Source organism: Musca autumnalis, unplaced genomic scaffold (genome assembly GCF_047663935.1).
Source record: "Musca autumnalis isolate F117 unplaced genomic scaffold, ASM4766393v1 scaffold_5, whole genome shotgun sequence".
In the NCBI taxonomy this organism is placed as follows: Eukaryota; Metazoa; Arthropoda; class Insecta; order Diptera; family Muscidae; genus Musca; species Musca autumnalis.
The window spans coordinates 27278712-27292323 of NW_027412088.1; the positions used below are offsets into that span (position 1 = coordinate 27278712).

The 13612-nt window shown below is 35.4% G+C and overlaps 1 protein-coding gene across 5 annotated transcripts in view; it reads left to right on the forward strand.

Moving 5' to 3' along the window:
- Positions 1-13612, forward strand: part of shn (zinc finger protein schnurri) — a 282408-nt gene that overhangs the window by 246708 nt on the left and 22088 nt on the right. The window contains exon 1 of one of the 5 annotated variants that reach the window (XM_073990068.1): positions 10309-10491. The exons of 3 other annotated variants lie outside the window; for them this stretch is intronic. The gene's annotated coding sequence lies outside the window, so the exon portion shown is untranslated. Of the gene's footprint in view, positions 1-10308; positions 10906-13612 lie in introns of those variants that run through there. One more of the 5 variants, XM_073990069.1, reaches the window with a different exon arrangement.

Here is a 13612-nt window from a genome sequence, read left to right on the forward strand (position 1 = left end):
GTCAGCATTTCAACAAAACGACGAATGAACAATAACAAAGTCTTTTATACACACAACACATACACACGCGAGAGCGCGACAACGAAACCGACACCGGCATGCAATATTCACTTGCATGATTTTGGTTTTTCTACAACTTTTGGCGGGGGAATTGGTTTGGGGGGAGGAAGGAAATATTGTTTTTGTTATTTTGCTTAGCTAGCCCTACCTTTTCGAATCGCATATTGGTAAACGTTTAAATAGTTGAACATTTTATTAAATAAATTAACACCACATAACATTGTCTTTTTTGTTATTTTCATTGCTTACTTTGTGTCACAAAACTTTTTTTATTAATGAAAGAAACACAAATGTTTTTCCACAAAGTTAATATGTTTATTTGTTTGTTTATTTAAACTGTGATTAATTAACACCTTACCACCGAATGCTCCAAGAACAAACACGCACTTCGTATGATACACGCATACTGATGACCAAGGTGAGAGATGCACTTCATCGACGATTGGTGATTTGTCTATCAAAAAAGTCAGCTGATCTGCCAAATTCAAAAAGAGTAGTAATCACCCATCTCCCCTCCCAAAAAAGAAAATAGGGAGTTTATAATTGATGCAAGGGTTGCCAACCCATGTAAAAAATAGTACTGGTGGGGATATTTTTTTAAGACTTATCAAATTGTTTTGTGGATTAGAAACAACAACAAAATCAGTTTGTCGACAATTAAATACCCTCAGCTTATGACTGCTCAAAAAAAAAAAACAATAACAGGAGAACCTATGAACAGAAATAAATATCATTTTCATAGATGACAAAAGAACTTTCCATGCTTTTGTGGTTCCAATTATTCCACTGACGGACCCAATCAACACATTCTACACCAAAAAAATAATCTTTGTTATTTTGCAAGAATACCACTTGGGCGGTGTCTTTGGAACATTCAGTTCATTATCAGCCATGGAGAAAAAAATAGCACATTTTTCCGTGATTAAAAATTCGACACGATTAGAAAAACGGACTTATGGCCTCGACACATAGGAGGCATGGCATTCTTGGCAAAGAAAAACGCCAAATTCGAACTCGGTCGTCCCTTGCATCTTAGAATAAAGAACAGGTGAACCAAAATCAAACTGGTTTTCCCCTTTCCCTTTTTAGTCTTTTACCAGAAATAACGTGAGTATAAAACGCGAAACGGTTGAACTTTTGGGATGAAGGATCGGGCCGACATAGTCGATCTGGGAAAAGGAGTCTGCATGTTGAGAATCATTCCACCACCTTAATTGGTCACTGTACATTGTTAAGCTGGAAACAGATACAACGTTTGATTAAAGTTTTGCGTTGGGCGTCGAGAAAAAAACAACAACAACAGGGCGACGACGACACCAAAGTCCAGCGTTTATCTGTTTGTCGGCATATATTTCAAATGAATTTGAATTTTTCGGCATCATGCCCAACGTGTAAAAACGGCCAAAACGACACAAAACTTTACCCAAACGTTGTATCTGTTTACAGCTTGAGACTTCATCAGAAATTTGTACAGTTGTAATAGGGGCTGCGAAGACAACCTACTGCAGCAAAAATTAAAATGATCCGAAACATGTCCTTAAACTGCCCTATTATGAAAATACATACGAAAAATGTGTAAGTGATGCCAAGTTGTTTGAAAAACAACAACGTGGCTGGCGCATTAAAGTTAAACATAATTTAACTGTTTTGGGACAACGCGTGTCCCAACGTGTCACTAAACGGACCGTATGTGCCGAGGGCTTAAAAGAATTCTTAAAAAAGTTGAATAAAAAGAAGGGAAATTTTAAGGGAATTTTCGATTTTCTGCACAATTTCCGAAAAAAAACTCTAAAAAAACATTTGATAATGGAGAGAAAATAGCACGAATTTCGGATACTTTTTCAGAATATTGAAACAAATTCTGATGTTTGAACCGAAAATCGGAACATTATCGGATGTTTTATCCGATATTCGGAAAATTATCGGACGTTTGATCCGATGTTCGGCAAAAAAATCGGAATATTTTCGAAAGTTTTATCCAAAAATCGGAAATTTGTTTTGTGTCGTCGTATCCGTCCACCTTCCTCTTCAAATACCCCACAACTCATGTACCCCCGTCCACCATCCCTTACACACGATAACAACAAGAAATCACACAGAAAAACGAACGAAAATCGGAACATTATCGGATGTTTTATCCGATATTCGGAAAATTATCGGACGTTTGATCCGATGTTCGGCAAAAAAATCGGAATATTTTCGAAAGTTTTATCCAAAAATCGGAAATCTCCCTTGCCGTTTATTGTAGACAATCAACTCTCAACCGATGTTCGGGAATTTTGTTCGTGGGAAAAAGAAACGAATTAAAATTTCCCTTCAGAGTATGTGCAGAGTACTCGGAAAGAAAGCGAATCAAAATTTCCCTTCAGAGCACTCGGAAAATAATCGGAAAAAAAGGTTCCGAAATTTCGGAAAAAATCTGATATCAGAGCCATCGGCAAAATTGTTGGCTGGGTATGTACTACCTACCATACGAATATCAGTCAAAATAATAGCTGTGTTCCTTTACTTACCTGATGTTATCATTTTTAACCTGTAAAGTGTTCCTTAACCCCAAAAAGTGGTAAAACTGGAAGCAATTTTTAAGAGAGTGCACATATGCCTTCCTCTTCAACCACAGGCTACCAGACAAATTTCTGCAGGTTAAAAATGGTAGAACTGATTTTTCGACTTTTGTTTATCGATTATTTCACAATGAAGAAAAAATGGAAGAACAACAGAAGAAAAAGTCGAACGCTGACAAAACTAAATTAAAAACTGTGAAATAAAAGATGCAAACTGATTTTTTATGTTTCTTTTTGACATTGCTACCAGTAGTGCGATTCTCTAACTCATTTTTTGAGTTACCGACAATTGTCGGTAAAATTAAAAAGCTTATAATTTCGGTAATTACCAATGTTTTTCGGTAAGCTAGCGACGAATAAAAAGTAGTCGAAAAGTTCTACCGATATCAAGAGTGTTGTCAACTTTTATTTGAACGTTTCATTCTTAATTTTGCATTTTAATTTTACCGATTTTCGTCGGTAATTCAAAAAATTAGTTAGAGAATCGCACTACAGATCTACCATTTTTCCGTTCCTTTACTTTTCTGGTAAAAATGTTCATGAGAGAGCAATTTGGATACTTTTCTCTTTTACCACTTTTACCATTAAAAAAGTAAAGGAACAAAGCTACCCAGCAAACCAAATGTCTGATGTCCGACAAGTCTGAAGAATTTCGAAAGCAAAGTCGTTCAGATTTCGTTCCGATTTCTAAACGATTTTTCGGAGACGAAATAGTTCAGATCGGTCCGATTTCGCTCCGACATTTCGTTCCGAAATTATGTCAACCACTTCATACAACTTTCGTTAAGATATCGTTACGATTTCGGATCTGTAGTGGGATTCTGTAACGCATTTTTGCTGTTATCGATAATTGTCGGTAAAATTAAAATGCTTATAATTTCGATAATTAACGAAATTTTTCGGCAAGTTAACGATGAATAAAAAGTAGTCGCTAGCCTCTACCGACACAAACAGTGATGCCTAATATTCTTTATGTTTTTAGTCATAATTTTGCGATTTAATTTCACCGATTTTTGTCGGTAACAGCGAAAATGAGTTACAGAATCCCACTACAGATATCGGACGTATCGTCCGAATTTTGTTTCGATTTCGTTACGATGTCGGTACGATTGGTTTGCTGGGTAATAACAACAACTACTACCTACATAATATTAATAAATGTTCAGTGAGTGGTGTGGTGGTGCAATGAGGGTTTCCTCATTTCGAATGAATTGACATGATTGAAGTTTGATGATACGTCGTCGGGTCGTATTTTATGAACACATACACATGTTTGAACATTTGTTTTGTGTCGTCGTATCCGTCCACCTTCCTCTTCAAATACCCCACAACTCATGTACCCCCGTCCACCATCCCTTACACACGATAACAACAAGAAATCACACAGAAAAACGAAGTCTCCTCATTTAAACAAACACGAGCTTGCTCATACTCACAACAAGACCAAGCGACCAACCAACGAATGCGGCCCCAAGTGTGTTTATCTCTTCAATGAGTAATGGGTGAGGGAGGGAGGTGTTGGGGAAAAAGAGCAAAAAAAAAATAAATCTTGAATTCGAGACCAAGAAACGTAACGACAGACGGCTACAAGGAATGAGGCTGATGATGTTGTTGTTATTATATGTATGTTGTTGTTGCTGTCGTTGATTGTTAAATTGATGGCCTAGCTTTGTCGTCTGGTGGTGTGCGCTGTGCTCGGATTGTGTTTTGTTGTTGTTATTCTTCACAAAATAAAAAAAATAAAGAATACCAAGCAGCAGAGTATCATTATATACGAGAGTTGTGTTGTTTTTTCTTTGAATGATTTTTCTTTCTTTTTTGATTATTTCATTTTGTTTATTTTCTTTTCCTCAAGAGTTTAAACGGCCGACTCATGATTATTTAAATATGTACAACACAATTCATACAAAAATACTTATTTTCTTGGTGGGCTATAAATTTACTTGGTGATGTAAAAGTACAGTGGCTCAGTAGCACAAAAAAAACTCTTACTTCCTCAAAACTCAAAATTCCTTTTCTCCACCCCTCCCCCCTTTCTATTTTAATTATTCATTACACCTCTGTCTATAATTTTCGCCTATGGCTGGCTAACTGCCTGTTTAATTTGCTGGGCTCCCCATTTGCCTGTTATTTTTGTTGCCTCTCCACTGTAGGTTATTTACTTTAATCATGTTTTGTGTTGTCTTTTTTTTCTTACTCAGAGCCACATCATTTAGTATTTGAAATGTTTGTGTGTGTGTCATGTATAGATACTACGACGATGCCGGTCACATTTAGTGTTCCCCAAACCTTCAACAATTTAAGTTGTTAGTCAGCTTTTTTTGTTTTTCTGCCATTGTGGCTCATTGCTTGTTGGCTGGTGTGCTGTTGTTGTTGTGTACTTGTTTTTGTTGTTGCTATTGTCATTGGCTTATTTTGTTGGTTTTATTTTTGCCATAATTTTTTTTATCATTTTTTTGTTTTACTTTTGCGTGATTGTTATTGGGTTGGTCGTGTCGTGTGTTGTGTGTATTACGTAGTTGTTGTTACTGTTGGTTTTTATTTTGTTTTCTTTTGCTACTACTACCTCCCCAACCATGAATAAGTGCGAAATTTGTGGTATTTCGTTTAATATTGTTTTTTCGTTTCCCTATTCATTTTTTATGTTGCTGTGTGTGTTTGGGGTTTATTGCTTGGTGCTCTCGTCGCCGTCCGTCGTCCGTCGTCTATTAAGGTATCCCATGTACAAAAAAAACTGTTCATGTACGTGTTAATAAAGGTGAATGTGGTATGTGTTGCTCATTTTTGCCTCTCTGTGCGCCCCTCTGTATCTCCCAACAGACCCCAATAATGATTGTTTTGTTTTTGGGGAATGCCTTCCTGACTTGTGTTGGTTATGATGGGAGACGAGACGTGTAAACGTGTGTTGTTGTTGGCTTATTCCAACACAGCAAACACACTCGCCATGTATTAACGACACTTGTTTTTAATTATATCTACGGATTTTATTTTATTTTCATTTCGTTTTTTTGTTGGTTTGCTATGATTGCTTCTCGTGTTTTGGAGCCAACGAATTCTTTGTTATTGTTTTCTTTCTTCTTTATTTTGTTTCTTTAATAATAATAAATGTTTGTGTTTTTGTTTCAAGACCCCCAAATATGGAGCGGGAGTGTTGTGATGGTTATCAGAGAAAAGAGAGTGCATACATTTTTTATAATGGCATACTCTGTTCATTCATGACGTTGTAACCTCATTTAAGGTTAAGGTGAAGGTATCCACCACACATTAATTACACTCTACGTCAAATGTGATTGCAAGAGAGAGTGTAAATAAGCGTAACACATTTTTTATTTAATAGCCACAATTTAATTGACCAATTAAACCTGAAATGAATTTTTACATATTCATTGTTGTTATTATAATATTAACAAGCTTATTAGCAATAACACATGAAATTACACGGTGACTGAAAATCAATGACCAGTGAACGTAGAAACCAAGTTCAAAGTCCAAGTTTTATTAAAAAAATCAATTAAACAAATTAAATCACACCGACAGTTTACATTAGCAAAGAAAAATATGTCTATAAGGAATTGTGGAAAGACTCCAACAATTATAATTTTTTTTTTCAAAAGTACAGTGACTCCCATGACTACTAAACGGTTCAGGTTTTAATCCACCATCTATGAATACTGACAAATAAAAATAATAACAAAAGTTCCGGAAGGAACTAGTTCCAAGGAACTATTCCGGAACTATTCCTTTTGGGAAAAGGAACTAGAAGGATCGATCCGCTCCGGGAACTAGATTGCCCAATTCTAATTCCAACTAACTAAATGATGACGACGGGACAGTAGATTCGGGAGTAAACGAAGTTGAGTTGCCAACATTCGTAGATAAACTGGACTTGGCCTCAATAGAAAACGCTAGCCCTATGAAGTCAGGATCGCCTAATATCCAGAAAGACTGTTCATCTGCCGAAGCCGTTTGAACTAGAAGCTTTCCGTACGGGGTACGAAACTTACCTCGACCAAGGAATTGATTGAGAATGTTCCCACTACCTCAATATGTGTTGTAAATCGGTTGGCTAAATAGAAAATGGCATACCGTAGTTCCATGCAGTACTTTAGCAAATTCGTCGACAGGGAAACGTCGTACTCATGAGAGAGTGCACATTGATATAGATCCATCTGAAGTTGGTAAGCAAATTCAAAAGAAAATATCCTTATCTACTCAAGAGAAATCGTCATCTTAACAAACTTCCTCTCATCCCGATGTCTGCATAAATTCAAAAGAAGACAACCGCACATACCCGAGAGAAATCCGAATCTTAACAAGCTCTTTATGATCCGGAGATTCTGTCAACACAACGTTAGACTAACCCTCAAATTCGGAGAAGATGAATCAAACCCCAAACAAATCAAGGATGCAGAGGGCTGGGAAAACTGACTCAATAGCGTCCTCTATACTTGGGCTTGCGGTTTCAACCAAACCCAACCCTTCCTCATCAAAGAACAAGGCGAAGATAACTATGTCAAAAGAGCAAGTACACCCGACAATCAAAAGACCCAACCCGAGTCAGGTCTCCAACAAGGATACTACCTAGGGATAGGTAAGTCGACTATCGATTAGTCGACTTTTTGCATTTAAAAGTCTAAAAATCATGGCGACTTTTGGCTGAAGGCAAATCGCATAATCTATTATCTTGTGATCAATTTTGGAGTTTACCTATTGATTGCTGACTTGGAGGTTTTACGTTTTCAAAAGAAAACTCGAAAATTGCGAACAATCGATTTTTGGGGATATGAAAAAGTCGAAAGTCGAGTTTTATGCCAAGTGAAATAATCGCCAGACCGAAAAATCGCATTTTTAGTTTTAGACCAAAATCGAAAAATCGGTTATTGCTTTCCATTACCAAACTGTAATACTACCTCCTCTAACTGACACCAAAAGGCTGAGAGTCGGAGCCTCACAAGCAAACCAAAACCACAACTTTCTCAAGGGTAGAAGTTCTGGAAGGCTGAGAGTCGGAAAGATACCACTACCGACGCAGCCTATTAAGCTAACCAAAACCACAAGATATCTCCCGGATTTCTTCTATGAGTATCAGTGCTCGAAAGAGCTCCAGCCAAACTTATCGATAGTGCTGATCCTGATGTTAAATTCGGGAAACTAAATATCATTGCCAGGCAGCCGCACAAGCAAACCAAAACCACAACTTTCTCCCGGGTAGAAGTGCTGGAAAGAACACCAAACGAACGTTAGATCCAGACGAACTTCGTGTTGCGGTTGGGAATAGATCTGGTCCTAATAATAACATCAGTGATAAATCAATGGTTACTTATCGAAGATCATCTGCGAATCCTGACAAACACACTCAGTTCGGTAGTGACGCTCCTTATATGAGACTGGCGGTAGTGAACATAAAGGAAATCCCTGTGGAGGGCTATTGTGAACCTGCACGTGTACTGAGATACCAATGCCAAGGCAGCCGCACAAGCTAACCAAAATCACAACCTATCTGCGGGATCTGTTCTCACGGGTAGAAGTGCTGGACAGAACACCAAACGAACGATAGATACAGACGAACTTCGTGTTGCGGTTGTGGATAGATCTGGTCCAAATAGTAAAATCAGTGACAAATGGTTACTTATCGAAGATAATCTGGGATTCCTGACAATCATACTCAGTTCGGTAGTGACGTCCCTTATATGAGACTGGCGATAGTGAACATAAAGGAAATTCCTGTGGAGGGCTATTGTGAACCTGCACGTGTACTGAGATGGGGGTTTGTCATCTGAGTGTCAATAGAAATTCTGGGACAAGGAAATCTATGGACGCGTTAGGACAAACTGTACTTTGGACTTGCACCAAAGCAATATAAGCAACCACTTCGCTTCAATCTGCACCGCGGTGTTTGCTGAACTTCTAGCATTCACAAAGTCTGCATTTGTCATTGTTTTAATCCAAGAGCAATATATGTACATATATAAAAAATAAGGTCATTGTTGTCAGGGTGGCAATAGACCCTCACGGACATGAATATCAAAGGACGCGTGAGAGCAAATGTATTCAACACGCTCAGCGTAGATTGATCAGAATATCATTCGAAGATTTTTTTCTGTCAAAAACTGCATGCAACATGTATCTACTGGAGATTTCACTGACCCCAGACCTATGGACACGTCTGCTAGCATTTAGCCATGATTTCCCTGATGCATGCAATTGATAAGGATAACAAAAATACTTCCGTATTGTCAGTTGCTTTGTATTCTTGCATGAAACTAGGGGTTCTTAACTACTGCAATTTCATAAGATTTAAGAAATCCTAGTTTCATGCACGAATACAAAGCAACTGACAATACGAAGTCGGCAACTATTTTCATAATTTTTGTTTAGGTTTTCATACGATTAATTCACAATAACATTGAATTTGACACGTTGTGTGAAATCAGTTGGCATTATGGGGGTTATCATGAATGAAATTTCCCTGTGAGTTTTGTCTTTCCGCCGTTGCAACTTAAGGGAGAAAGTGAAAAAATTCACGGGGAATTGCCGTTCATGATAACCCCCTATATCTTCACTTTATGTATTGGACCATGTGGAGCCCTTAATTGTCTTATACCCCGGTTACACTTAAATGGATTAACCCAGTGGGTTTGGGTTTCAAATGACAATTCCATAGCGCAAACGTCAAATAAGTCCTCATGAAGTGGGTTAACCCGGCAAAAAAACTCTAATGTAACCGTACTATTAGCATTCGCAATCCCGATCTTCTGTGCGCAAGTTCAGCGACAAAAACATTTAATTTTTTTTCATTATTTTTTCTTCACATAATTATAATATGGAGCCACTGTGCACGTAGAGTTCAATAAATTCGCCACATAACCCCAATATTTATTATATTTCCTAAATACAAATGTTTCACTATCTCTCCCCCCATTCCCCCACACCGAACAGGCAATCTAAACATTCCAATACATTTATCATTTTTTGCTTTGCTTTTTTTCGCCACTGATTAATTTCTGCCAACGCCAAGTTGCTAATTTGAACTTTTATTATTACTCTCATTATAATAGCTCTCTCTGTCGCACTCACTCACAATTTTCTCAGTTGTCAACATTTCATTGAATCTTCTTTTTTTGTTGTTGTATTGTTATTGTTTGTGGGGTGATAGTATGGGGGCCTCGTTTATTAATAAAAGATTCGTGCAAATATTTTATGTGTAGTTTTGTTTTCTTCTTCTCTATCTTTTTCATATAATTTCCTTTTCTTTGGGGAATTATTCATTTTGTATTTTGTTGTTGTCGTTGTTGGATTATTTCTATGGGGCAAACGCAATGAGGAGGGAACCCCATCAAGAAAATGTTTTGCTCTCTCTTTATTACTGAAGTGAGGGTGATTTGAATGGTGGGGACACTGAGAGAGAAATGACAACAGGGTTTATTTATGTGGGGCCCTTTTTCTTAACAACGAGAAATTGGCCGTTATTAAAGGCCCCTGTCAAGGCCTTTTGTTGTTTGCATGTGACGTTTAACAATTATTGTTGTTTGTTTTCGAGGGGGGATTTGGGGATTTGTTGTGGTGCTATGCGATTGCGTCTCTCTGGGTATGTGTGTGCACATGTTGTTGTTTTTGTTCCTTTCGTTTTGCAAGTGTTTGTGGATTTACTTGGAAATTGAATGAATTTCTTTCGTACGTCCGTCTAGTCGCGTTTTGTTCGTTCGCATGTGGAGTCAAGTCATATGTTGTGTGCTGTCGTCGCTGCTCGTTGACAGCCAAGTCACAGACATTTGACGACGAGATCGAGATTCCGTGATTAGTATTTTTCTTCTGTTTTGCTTTCGTTTGAATTTGTTTTCGGTGGCGCTGGCTGTTGCTTTATTTGGTGGGTAATTGTGTGTGGCTGCTGCTGATGATGATGATTATTATTGTTCCAACTTAAAGCTATTCATCTATTAAATGGTGGAGCTCAAGAATTTGTTTTGTGTTTTTTTAATTGACAAAGTAAAAAATAATTCCGCCATAAGATAATTAATTTTTGTTTTCTAAAAGTGCAAAGAAATTATAAATAAAGTGAGAATATGTTAATGAAAAAAGTAATTGCAAAATTATAATCGATTTAAAATAAAAACAGAAAACTTAACCGTTATTTTCAAACGCCTATTAAAAAAAGTATGAATTAATAAACCCTAAAATGGCCTACGTACGGTACGGTAATTGCCATTTACAACAAAAACACACCCCATCAAGTGTTGTGTGGAGGTGAAAATATTAAAGCAATCATAACCGGTTCCGTTTTGTAAGTGATTTGTTTTGTGTTGCTATTTGCCAAGTCAGACGACGACGATGCACAGATGACGTATTCATTCAAAAGCCAGTTTTTGTTGGATTGTGTCATTGTTGGTTATGTTTTTTCTTCTTGTTGTTGTTGTTTACCTAAGAGCAAAAAAAGTGATTGATACCGGTTTGTTGTTGCTGTTTTTAGTGGATTCCCTTCTTTTGGCAGGTTGTGTTGTTAAATTGTAACACCTTGGAAATATTAAAAGAGTGTACACCCCTTAAAAGTCTCCCTAAAAAAATAAATAAAATCTACATTTATTGATAATTTTAATCTATTAACACATAAATATTAATTAATCTGTGCTTTTTTCAACACCAACCAACCATCTGTAGTTAAACGAATTTAATGTTCCGTTCACAGTTTTCTTTATGAAATAATTGATAACGTGAGCTCATGTACGTGCACACACTTGTTCATTTAATGTAAACAACAAAAAATAAACGAACGACAGACAACGAACGATCTCCTCTACTCTGCTGTGAATTGTACTTTTGTACTTTGATCCGTGTATTATTAATAAATAAATATATACAATAATAAATAAATACAAAATTAATGTATCTGTTGTGGTATATAAACATTGCCCTATAATCATTGTATGTCAATCAAGCAACAAGTAGCTATTGTCAGTGTTATTTATTTTATTATGAAAAAAAAATGTTTTGTGCGCCAAATGTATTGTTGGGGTCTCGTCGATGTCTCTTTCGTGGGTTTCATTGATTACGTTGTGTTGTTGTTGTGGTTGATAGGTTGGTGGGGGTTTTAAATACCCAAAACGCATGACGCACAACGTAAACGTGACGTAGACTCTACGTAAGTGCATTTTTAATGCAATTTGCAGGAAATCGGCTATTTTTAAATAATTTCAAGTGAGAAATAATCAAATTTCATCCAATATTTATGGTATTTTTGGAACAAGTGGAATAATTTGAGAATTTCAGCATTCTTTCAAAAATATGCAAAAAATAAACATTTAAAATGTAATTAAAATAGCTGAGTATGCACAAAAGTCATTTTAAAATGTTAATTGAGATAACATGATCTAAGGAGTTTGGTATTGAAAAAGTGAATTTTAGCGAAGTCCCCCACACCCATTTAAAATGTTTTTAATTTTAAAATGACAACAGTAGGACGGACTAGTTATCAAAATAACTAAAAATATATTTTTTCTAACTGAATTGTTAACAAAATAACTAAAACATAAAACAAACATAGAAATACCCTAAAAAATCTTATTCAGCTTGAAGAATATGAACAAACGTGATTTTAAATGTTTATAATTCCTACATGACATTAATTGCACACATAAAAATCTAATTCAGCTAGCTGAATTGTTAACAAAATATCTCAGAACTAAAAAAAATGAAAAACAAAACTTAATACTCGCTTAAAAATCTGATTCAGCTAGCTGAATAAGGACAAAAGTTATTTAAAAATTTCACAACGATAAAATGGCCGCAGTAGGATACATAAAAATCTAATTCAGCTAGCTGAATAAGGCCAAAGCCATTTTAAATGCTCATAATTTCAAAATGACAACAGTAGGATACATAAAAATCTAATTCAGCTAGCTGAATAAGGACAAAAGTCATTTTAAATGCTCATAATTTCAAAATGACAACAGTAGGATGAATAAAAATTTAATTCAGCTGGTAGAATTGTTATCTAATTAACTGTAAACCAATATTTTTCAAAATAAACCCTTAAACATAATTGCTCAAAATAATTCAGCTAGCTGAATATTAACAATAATAATTTCTTACATAATTTTATCTAATGTTTTCATTATTTTAACCTATATTAACCTATAATTCCAAATAAAAGTTATTTAAAATATCCACAAGAATAAAAATATTAAATTCAGCTAGCTAAATTCGTAAATGTTCACATAAAACAAATTATCTAAAATACAAGAAATTCGAAAAAACAGTTATTTAAACTTGCAATCATTTCAAAATAACAGCAGAAGCAACAGGATAAATAAAAAACCAATTCAGCTGGCTAATATGATATTCAGCCAAATAAATTGGGATAATTAATTGCAAATATGACTGAATTTAATAGATTTTAAAGGAATATTGTGAAAATTAAAAAAAAACGACATAAATTATTATTCAGTTAGCTGAATTGATAAAATTACCAAGCGGAATATAATTTAAGTTAGGATAACTGTCTAAAACCTCGTTTTCAGCCAGCTGAATTGGGGTATTGTGAATAAAATAATGTTGCTGAATGTGTTGTTTGAGAGAAAATTTCTTATAATTTAGATAAATATCACATTTATGTTATTCAGCTACCTCAATTTGATCGTATTTAAAAGATTATTGTTTAAAAACAAAATATTATATATTATAAATATTATTCAGCTAGCTGAATTCACAAAATTGCCTAGCTGAATACAATTTAAGATAAGAATAATGTATAAAATATGATATTCAGCTAGCTGAATTGGCGTAATGTTAGAAAAATTCATGTTGCTGTATGTGTTTTTTGAGGAAATATTGTTTGTAATTAAATAAATATTATACTTAAGTTATTCAGCTAGCTGAATTTGATCAATGTTAAAAGAATATTGTCGGAAAATAATATTAATACCCAATAATCATAAAATTATCCAGGTGAATACAATTTTAGTTAAGAATAATGCCTAAAATATGATATTCAG